This window comes from Gossypium raimondii, chromosome 12 (assembly GCF_025698545.1).
Source record: "Gossypium raimondii isolate GPD5lz chromosome 12, ASM2569854v1, whole genome shotgun sequence".
Classification (NCBI taxonomy): domain Eukaryota; kingdom Viridiplantae; phylum Streptophyta; class Magnoliopsida; order Malvales; family Malvaceae; genus Gossypium; species Gossypium raimondii.
Window position 1 is genome coordinate 31,492,487 of NC_068576.1, and position 10,348 is coordinate 31,502,834.

General features: G+C 34.6%; 1 non-coding gene across 1 annotated transcript; it reads right to left on the reverse strand.

The window, feature by feature from the left end:
- Window positions 1-8,134: 8,134 nt before the first annotated feature.
- LOC128035739 (small nucleolar RNA R71) lies at window positions 8,135-8,240 on the reverse strand. The gene has a single exon (XR_008192289.1). It is a non-coding gene; the product is annotated as a small nucleolar RNA R71 (small nucleolar RNA).
- Window positions 8,241-10,348: the final 2,108 nt, after the last annotated feature.

Below are 10,348 nucleotides of genomic sequence, written 5' to 3' on the forward strand. Positions count from 1 at the left end.
TTTTCCTCGATTATCTACTTGTTGTTGAACTATAATATGATTTATTTGAATTATTAACCTCTATTTCATATACTATTCAATTCAATACATTTAATTCCTTATTTACAATTTTGCACATTTGCCCCCTAAACATATACATTTTATACACATTAATCCATAATATTAAACAAGTCAATTCCAAAATTAACACATAAACCCAATATTGCTGAATACTCACCTTTATATACAACCCATATATTCTAAAGTTTCTACTAAAATCCTTCTCATTTGACAAATTAATCAATTCAATACCTAATTTCAAAATTTATACAAATGTACTTTATAAAATAACACAAAATAAACATCCAACACCCAAACAAAACTCTTCTAAGTAGAAATCTTTAAAAACATTGATGGTAAACTTTCTAAACATTACTAGTTTTACAAATTAACCCCTAAACTAAATAGATTTAATCACAACAAACTCAAAAACATAAATTTCATGAAAAATGGACTGAGCAAATACTTACATGCATGGTAAAAATCAAAGGCCGAATGCTCTTAAGTTCTATCCATGGAAGTTTCGATTGAGAAATAAGAATTGAACGAGATGAACTTGGTTTTTCATTTGTTTTTATTATTTTAATCCTTAAACATTAATTTAATTAAAAAATTTTAAATAATAAATTAAGAAATTAATCACAATGTCGTTCACTATCTTTCATTATGGCTAATTTTCCACATTAAACCTTTCTATTTTATTAATTTAATCATATGAGAACTTAAATAGTAATAGTAATTACCTTTTGTAGTTTTCACGATTTAGTCCTTTTTCTTAAGTAACTAATCAAACATCAAAATGTCTAAACCAAATTTTTATACTAAACTAATGACTTTGTAAATATTAAATAATTAATATTTATGGACTAACACATCAAAATTGTGGTCCTGAAACTACAGTTTTTGACACCACTGACAAACGGGCTGTTATAACTCTCCTACCTTAAGGAAATTTCACCCTTGAAATTGTTACCTGAGAATAAATTCGGGTATTAAAATCTCATTGATTCTTTAGTCTCCCAAGTAGCTTCCTTGATACTGTGTCGATGCCATAAAACTTTTACGAACAGTACTCATTTGTTTCAAATTTATTTTACTTGGCGAGCTAAAATTCTCACCGGTTCTTCAGAATATGACATATCTTATTGTAATTCAATTTCACTAGGATTAATTACATGTGAAGGATCTGATCTATACTGAATCAGCATCAAAATATGGAAAACATTGTGACTCTTTTTTAGTTCAAGAGATAGAGCCAATCTGTAAGCTACATGATTGATTCTTTCAATTACATTGTACGGTCCAATAAATCTCGGATTCAAATTTCCTTTTTTGTCAAACTGAAGCACTTTCTTCCACAGTGAAACTCTCGAAAACACTCGATCGCTGATGACAATTTCTATATATTTTCTTCTCAAATCTGCATACGATTTCTGACGATCTGATGCAAATTTTAAGCGATCATGAATAACTCAAACTTTATCTTACGTTTCACAAATCAAATTAGTTCCAGCTAACTTGGATTCACTCAACTCAAACTAGTACAAGGACGTTTTACATTTTCTACCATATAAAGCTTCAAATGGCATCATTTTAATACTGGATTGGTAGCTATTATTATAAACAAATTTAGCTAATGATAGATATTTCTCTCAGCTAGCTTCAAACTCAAGAATACAACATTGTAACATGTCTTCCAAAATCTATATTGGTAGCTATTATTGTTTGCGGATGAAATGTTGTACTAAATTTTAATTTAATGCCTGAGCCTAGTAAAGTTTACCTCGAATCTAGATGTGGACCTTGTGTCTCGATTTGAAATAATAGAAATTGGCACTCCGTTTAATCTAATGATCTCAGACACATGCAACACAGCTAATTTTTTTAAGCGAATAATTCGTTCTGATCGGAATGAAATGAGTCGATTTCTTCAATCTATCAATAATAACCCAGATCGAGTCTTTCTTTCTAAGTGATACAGGCAATCTAGATAAAAAATCCATCGTGACTCGTTCCCATTTCCATTCATGAATTATGACAAGCTGTAATAATCCAGATGATACCTGATGCTCGACTTTCACCTATTGACTAATCAGACATTTAGCTACAAATTCAAAAATGTTTCATACCTGACCACCAGTACATCTGTTTCAAATCACAAAACACTTTCATACTAACCGGATGAATAGAGTACATGCTACTCTGAGCTTCAGACAGAATGTCACATTTCAACTCTAGATTATTAGGAACACATAATCTTTTTCGAAAATACAATTTACCATCAAGATTAACATTAAATTCTAGAGATGATTCACCTTGAGCTTGTTCTCGTGTAGCTACCAATTTCGGGTTATCATTTTGCAACTCTCGAATTCACTGAAGAAAAAACGGTTTAACTTTCAATTATGCTGAGACAAAACCATTGACGTTCAAAGTCAATTGAGCATTCAACGCTCTCAACGCAAACAAAGATTTTAGACTAAGTGGTCTGCAACCACGTTAGCCTTTCCTGAGTGATAGTCAATTACCAAATCATAATATTTAAATAACTCAAGCCACCATCGTTGTCTCAAGTTCAGTTCTTTTTTAGTCATAAAATATTTCTGGCTTTTATGATCGGTATATATGTGACATTTGTCACCATATAAATAGTGTCACCAAATGTTCAAAGCAAAAATGATCGCGGCTAATTCTAGATCATGAGTCGAGTAGTTTCTCTTGTGTGGCTTTAACTAGCGAGAAGCATATGCTATTACTTTCCCGACTTGTATTAACACACAACTCAGCCCGTTGAGTGACACATCACTATAAACAACATACTCTTTCCCGGATTTAGGCTGAGTCATTACTGGAGCTTCCATTAACATGTTTTTTAGCTGATCAAAACTCTATTCACATTTATTTGACCAAATAAACTCAACAGTTTTCTATAACAACTTGGTTTTCGATGAAGAAACAAAAGAGAATTTTTTAACGAAATAACGATAATAACTTGCCAAGCCCAGAAAACTTCGTACTTCTGAAATATTTTTCAGAGCTTTCTAGTTGAAAATGACAGAAATTTTACTCGGATCAAAATGAATCTCCTCCCACAAAATTACGTGATCAAGAAATCCAACATCGTAGGCTTACTGCCTTTGTACTTATGGCTTTTAGCCATTCTGTTAACTGGCAGCGTTGCTGCGATACTTATTACTTTTAGCCGTTCTGTCTATGGTGCCGAGCTGTTCTATTGACTTAGTGTCGCAATTGGTGCTAAGCTTAGTGTGTTGGCTGGGTGGGTCAGTTTTATCCCCACATGGTGTGTTGGTTGGTACGGGTGGTGTATTGGTTGGATTGGGCTGGATTTCTATCTTCATATCAGCATATGATGCTGATTTTGTAATGGTCTTCGGTCCACCTGGTTCTGTTAATGAGCTCAGGTCCAGTCTGTTTTTGCTTACAGTTTATCTGACTGTTTGTATCATAAGGGATTACACACTGATTTTTTGCAAACTCACCCTTCTGTCTAACTGTGCAGGTAATCCCCAGCCTTAGGCGATTTGGAGCCGCGAGAGACTCGGAGGTGGCCACACGGTCGCTGGCGCTCTGCTGTAGACTTTTCATTTGAATGTTATATTTTGGGTTTTAATTCTGTTATAATGCCTTTGAGGGATTAATTTTTTCTAAAAGGGCTTTAGATTTCCTTATTTAAAGCTGCTAAACACAAATTTTCAAAATTAACAACTATTTTCCAAAACACTTAAAAACAGACGTTTTTACATTTCAAACATTAGTAGCTTCCACGATTGGAATAACCGAAAGTATCAATGCCAGACATTAAGTAAACGTTTTTGACGAGATGATTTGCTAAACTTGAGCAAAAGGATTTAAACATAGAAATAAACCTTTAACGACAAACGCAGTTTTTGATCGACGCTTTGATGTGACACGTTAGATTCAGCCATAACGTTTAGGCTGGGTTTGGGGTGTTACATATTCATCCTTAGTAACCATATTTGAGCCAAAAAAACATTTCTTGATGAACTTCATACAAAACCCGAGCAAAAAATGTTGATTTGTATTTACCCTTTTTTCTTGGTCCTGAACTGCATGACTATAAATGCCTGGCCATATGTATTGAGGGTTAAGTAGACACATCAAGGTAGATTTTTGTAAAAACAGAGTGAAATAGGAAGAAATAGGGTGATATAGTGGTTAGCCAATATGCGCAAAACAAAAAAAAATTGAAAAAAAATCAAAATGAGTAGAAAAAATCCTTGAAAAGTGAAAGCATTTGTGAGTGAGATGTATTGAAAAAGAAAAAAAATTGTGACGAAGTCACAAAAGTAGAAAAACTCGTTCATTAGTGCACAAAAACTCGTGAGCTAGTCGTAGTTGCTATATTATGCTATGACTTCCTATGTGGAGAAATAAGGAAGGTGAGAGAAGGATAAATAAGGCAGTTAGTGGGTAAGGGTCACTAAAGGGGAAGATAGGGAACAATACGGTCTGTGAAACTATTTTTGTGCTTGAAACTATTTTGATGCTTCCTATTCTTGAATTTCATACCTATCCTAAGCCTCAAAATGTTACAAGTCAAGAAGCCCTATGTGATTTAGGTATACTTATTCATGAATTAACATCATATTAAATAATTGCATTTATGATCGTTTGTATTTTGCCAGGATAATCAAATGAGCTATATAATTTATTGATGGATCTATACATTTGAAAACCTTAATGCTTGTATACTTTGTAATATATTGAACTTAGGTGTTTGATGTCAAAAGTGGTAAGTTAGTTATATATCCTGTCAAGGTTATGTGTAAATACGAAATGCCTAGTTGTGTACTCTAAAACTAATGTTTGTACTATACTTTCTCAAAGGTCATCTTTTAAACTTGTTTTTGTTTGTTTTCTTTGAGGACAAGCAATAACTTAAGTGTAGGGGGTTTGATCTGCCATAATACGGTGTAGCAGATTAAACTAGTTTTCGCACTTGAGGAGCTTGAATACAATCACTTTTATTATGTTTTAGTTGAGTTTTTATAGTTTAGTTTACATTCAATAAAAAATGTATTTTCAGTATTTTATTAACTTTAGGGGCCGAATGAGACCTAAAGGTAATCTGATGTATTTAGTGAGTGTACAGGAGACCATACAAGGGCATAGGAACTTAATACTAATAGATATGTTGCAACACGGGAAATTCGAGATCACAATATAGGGAGTAGAATGCAAGAATTGCCATACTGCCTTTGGTGTCGCAACACAGTCATGGGATGTCATGACACACCCCTGAAGCTAGCCTAAACCTGAGCATACTACCTTCAATGTCATGACACAGACACTAAGGTGTCGTAACATTGGCCTTATATGAAAAATACTTACTAGCCAGGGGCATTTTGGTCTGCACAATCAAAAGCTAAACATGAGAGCGTTAGTTGACCTAAGGCTGAGGATGACGACAACCCTAACTCTATAAATAGGGTCTTAAACCACTTGTTCAAGACAAATTTCAAAATTTTAAGTTTTCTCTGTACTTTTAGTTTTTAGTTTTTCCTTTTTTTAGGTTTTAGGTATAATTTAGTTCTTGTTATTCATGTTATTCGGAGAAGCTGACTTGTATATTCGAACCAAATGTTGTGGATTTTGAGCTGATATCAATCAATACAATTCAAGATTATCTAAACCTTACTCTTGATTTATTATTTATGCATATATTATTTGTCAAGTTTATTGTGTTTATGAGATCCATGAGGAACTAATCCTCTTATGGAGGATTAGCGAGTAGAGGTGTGATTAATTGATTACTATGTAGGGTTTTCGTAACGGATTAACTGTTTGGGGGAGAAAGAACTTAAACCCTGGGCTTGACGACCTTGGAAAGTCATTTTGGTGGGAATTAACCCAAAATTGGTATGACCTATTGATCTGTCGAAATTCGACGTAGCAGATTAAACAAGTTTTCGCACTTAAGGAGCCTAAATAAAATATTTTCATTACATTTTAGTTAAGTTTCTTTAGTTTTACTTACATTCAATAAAATATACAAGTTGAGTCTTTTATTGACCCTAAAGGCTGAAAGAGGCCTAAGGGAGAGTTAACATACTTTGTGAGTGTGCAGGAGACCATCAGAAGGCATTTTAGGACGATACTAGATGCTATGTTGTAACACGGAGGGATTGATGTCACAACATAGGGAATAGAATGAAGAAAACTTAAGTCTTCCTTCGATGTCGTGACACAGACTGAGGCTGTCACGACATACCCTTGAAGATGGCTATAGATGAGCATACTTGTTGTTATGTCACAATAGAGGCCTTTGTATGTCGCGACATCGACTCTGAGACGAAAATTAAACATGAAGAAGGGACATTTTGGCTCACACAATCGAACTTAAAGCTCAAGAACGTCAGCTAACCTAGGGTTAAGGATGATGGCCACATGAAGGCTATAAATATGGTCATTTGGCACATGCTAAAGACACCTTTGCATTAACCTAGTTTTTTCTTTTATATTTAGTTTTGTTTTCTTTCTTAGGTGTCTATATTTTAGTTTATTTTTTTGGTGTTTTCTTTCAAGAGATTTGAATCGTGGAATCATTCAACTCTATGGATTTAATTTAATATTAACACAACCAGGCTCTTTCATTTAATCTATCATCTCGATTTCATTAGCATGCTTTCTCTTTTCTTCGATTATATGTTGTTTATGAACACCATGAGGAACTAATCTATCTATGGGGGATTAGCGAGTGGGGGTACGATTTGTTAACTATTTTGTAGGGTTAATCAATGGATCAGCTATTTGGGAAAGGGAGAACGTGAAACAAACCCTAGGCCTGACAACCCCGAGAAGTCATCAAGGTGGGAATTAACCCAAAATTGGTATTGCCCATTCGTGAAAACCTTAACCCCAAACTAGTCTAGACTATGAGGTCAAAAGATAAGTAGTTATTTTTGAATCGTTATGTTAGTGGAAGATCGAAAGATCATGCTAGGGTAGCAACTAGTTGATTGACGAGGAGCCCGAAGTGACTGTTGATGGCAATTATTGAAGCGAGCTAAACACCCATAATCAAATTTGATTTATTCTTCCCTTTTAATCTCTTGAATTTATCTTTTTATGTTGTTTTACTTTTATCATTATAAAAACCCAAAACATCCTTTATTTTATATTCTTCATACTATAACTAAATCTAAAGTACTAATTAGATCTTTTAGTGCTTAGGTTAGAATTCATCTAGCGCTCGCTTCCCTTGGGTTCAATCCTCAGAGTACTCACTCACTCTGTTGTAAAACTATATTAAAATTAGACCCGTATACTTGCGAATACCACCTCTTAATTCTATATTTTATTGCAGTACTCACACTCTGGACGTTCGTACATTCGGAGGCGGTCAAGTTGGTTGTGCTGTTGCCCAGGGGGCAACGTCACTAGGTTAATTTTAATTTTGTCACTTAATTAGAATAATTAGAAAATTTTTAGGTTATAGATATGCCTTTAATTTATTTCATTTATTGTTACTAATCTTTTCTTTTTGGGCTTAGTGTATGACTCGCAATACGGGCACACCTATTGTAGCAATCATATATCTAGAGACAATAATCTGAAAAAATTGCTGACAACAACAACAATGGATGTGAGATCCACCACCACCAGTTGTGGGTAACGTATCATGTGGAAATCCACTATTTAATGATGCTAAGAATAACGCCGTAGAAAACCTACCAGCACCATAGGTTCCTGCATACATACATAAGGCTCAGGAAAAAAGACTTTTAAGGGATTATGCCTTACCAAGTCTGAACATGGTTCAAGAAAGTATAGCAAGGCCGACAATTACAGTTAATAATTTCAAACAATTTGCAGTTTAAGGGCATTATGATAAAGGATCCTAATCAACATTTTAAATAGTTCCTTCAAATCTGTGATACTTTTAAGTATAATTGGGTCATTGGTGATGCTATTTGTCTTCAGTTGTTTCCCTTCTCCTTGATTGATAATGCTTTTTCTTGGTTAGACTCGCAGGCACCAGGGTTTATCAGGACTTGGGATGAACTCGCTGGAAAATTCTTACAGAAGTTTTTCCTAATCAGAAAATAAGTGCAATTAAGAAGAAAGATTGTTATCTTTAGACAGATGAAGGGAGAAAGTTTTTATGAGGCACGGGATCGGTTCAAAATGTTGATTCAAAAAAACCCGCACCACGGATTTCCTAAGTGGATGCAACTACATGTGTTTTATATTGGGTTGAATGCAAATGCATGATCTAGATTAGACGGAGCAGTAGCAAGAGCCTTTATCAATAGAATGTATGAGGATGCGTACGAGATCATTGAGACTATGGCACTAAACTCCTGCCAGTGGCCAATTGAACGATTCACGTATGGTCAAAAACCTGGTACGGTAAAATGTATCCAAGAGGATGATAAGTATTAATAGTTACTGGATAGAGTCAATCATATTGAATTGGCTTCTACACTGTCTATGCATTGGGGAGACAAACCGCTCTTCCACAATATCAACAACTCGGCTGAGGATGTAAATTACGTTAAAAACAGGGGTGGAAACCCTTATTCAAATTCATATAATCCCGACTAGAGAGATCACTTGAATCTGAGATGGGGGAAACCAAAAAGCAGGTAATAATTTAAATCAAGTTAAAAACATCAATTACCAACCTTCTTATTTGCAGAAACCCCAGGATAGGGTCAACCCAAATTACCACACTACATATGGTCAACAGCTAGACAAAATTGAGGGAGAAATGCAATAAATGAGAATTTATGTCAGACAGGTGTAGTCTGAATGCACCAAATCAATAAGAACATTGAATAAACTCAATGATCAAATGAATCAATTGATGAGCATGATGGGTGACATCAAAAGACAAATTGGCACAGGTATTCCCAAAAACACGGAAGATAATCCATAGAGTGAAAGTAATGAGCTTGTGAAAGCAATTGCACTCCAATCGTGCAAAGTACTAAGTAGCCTAGAAACCACTAATCCAGAAACAATAGTGAAGAATAATGACGATCCTCAAGAGGTATCCCTAGAAGAAGGAAATGAGCCAGAGTCAAAGAAGGTAATCACACCGGCAGTAGAGACAGAGAATGAAGTAATTAAAGATTCTATTGGTGCAAAAATCCTATTCCCTTCGAGACTAGAAGAAAAGCAAAGGCAGGATAAGGATGAATTTGTAAGTTCTCTAAACCTGTTTCAAACATTGAATGTTAACCTACCTTTAATTGTGTTAATTGAAAAAGTCCCAAAATACGCCAAGTTTTTAAAGAAGATGATGGCTAGGCATAAGGAAATTAAGGTAGGAGAGCAAGTTACTTTAAATGCTTCCTGTAGCATGATTATTTCAAGACAGATACCTTGAAAATTGAAAGACTCGGGGAGTTTTACTATTCTTATAGAGATAGGAAGTGTTCATTTTAATAGAGCTCTAAATCTAGGAGCTAGTATTAATTTAATGTCTCTATCGATTTTTGAAAAACTCGGGTGAGGAGATCTGAAAACTACTCAAATAACATTATAGTTGGTTGATAGGTCTTCGGTACGTCCAAAAAGAATATTGGAAGATGTGTTAGTCAAAGTGCGAAGTTTTATTATCCCCTCAAATTTTATAGTAGTTAATTTTGAAGAAGTCGTGAGATATCAATCTTATTTGGAAGGCCCTTTTTAGCCACTTCAAGATCCACCATTGATTTAGAAAAGAATGAATTAACTATGAAAATTAATGGTAAGACTAAAACTTTTTAATATGGCCATCAATCAAGCGATGAAGATAAGTGGAAGTTGGAAGTTTTTAGCCAAAACAGAATTAGTATCGTGACATTGCCCGAGGGAGTTGCAACATAGCAGATAGTTTCCTTCAGACCTCCGAACTACAGGGTGTGTCACAACAACGAACCCCGATGTCGCGATAAAGGTAGTCTACCAAGGATGTCGTGACACGGAACCCTTATGTCGCGACATCGCTGCAATTTTTGTAGGGTTGACCTGACGCAGTCGCGCAACCTCACAGAATAACCTTTATTTCACCTGATTTTTAACCCTTTAAAACCTTATTTTCTAACCTAAAACCATACTTAATTCTAATTAAAACACCTCTTAATCCCTAATTCCCTAAATTCTCTCAAATCTTTCAAAACCTTTTAAACCCTAAACCCTCAATTTCTTACACATTCTATTTACTTTTCACAAACTCTTCAACCATATTTGGGGCAACAAGGAACAGAAACATCATGGGAAAGCAAGGAATTCAAATGAACTTTGATTACATATTAAAGGTTAAGAGTTCTTAAATTCA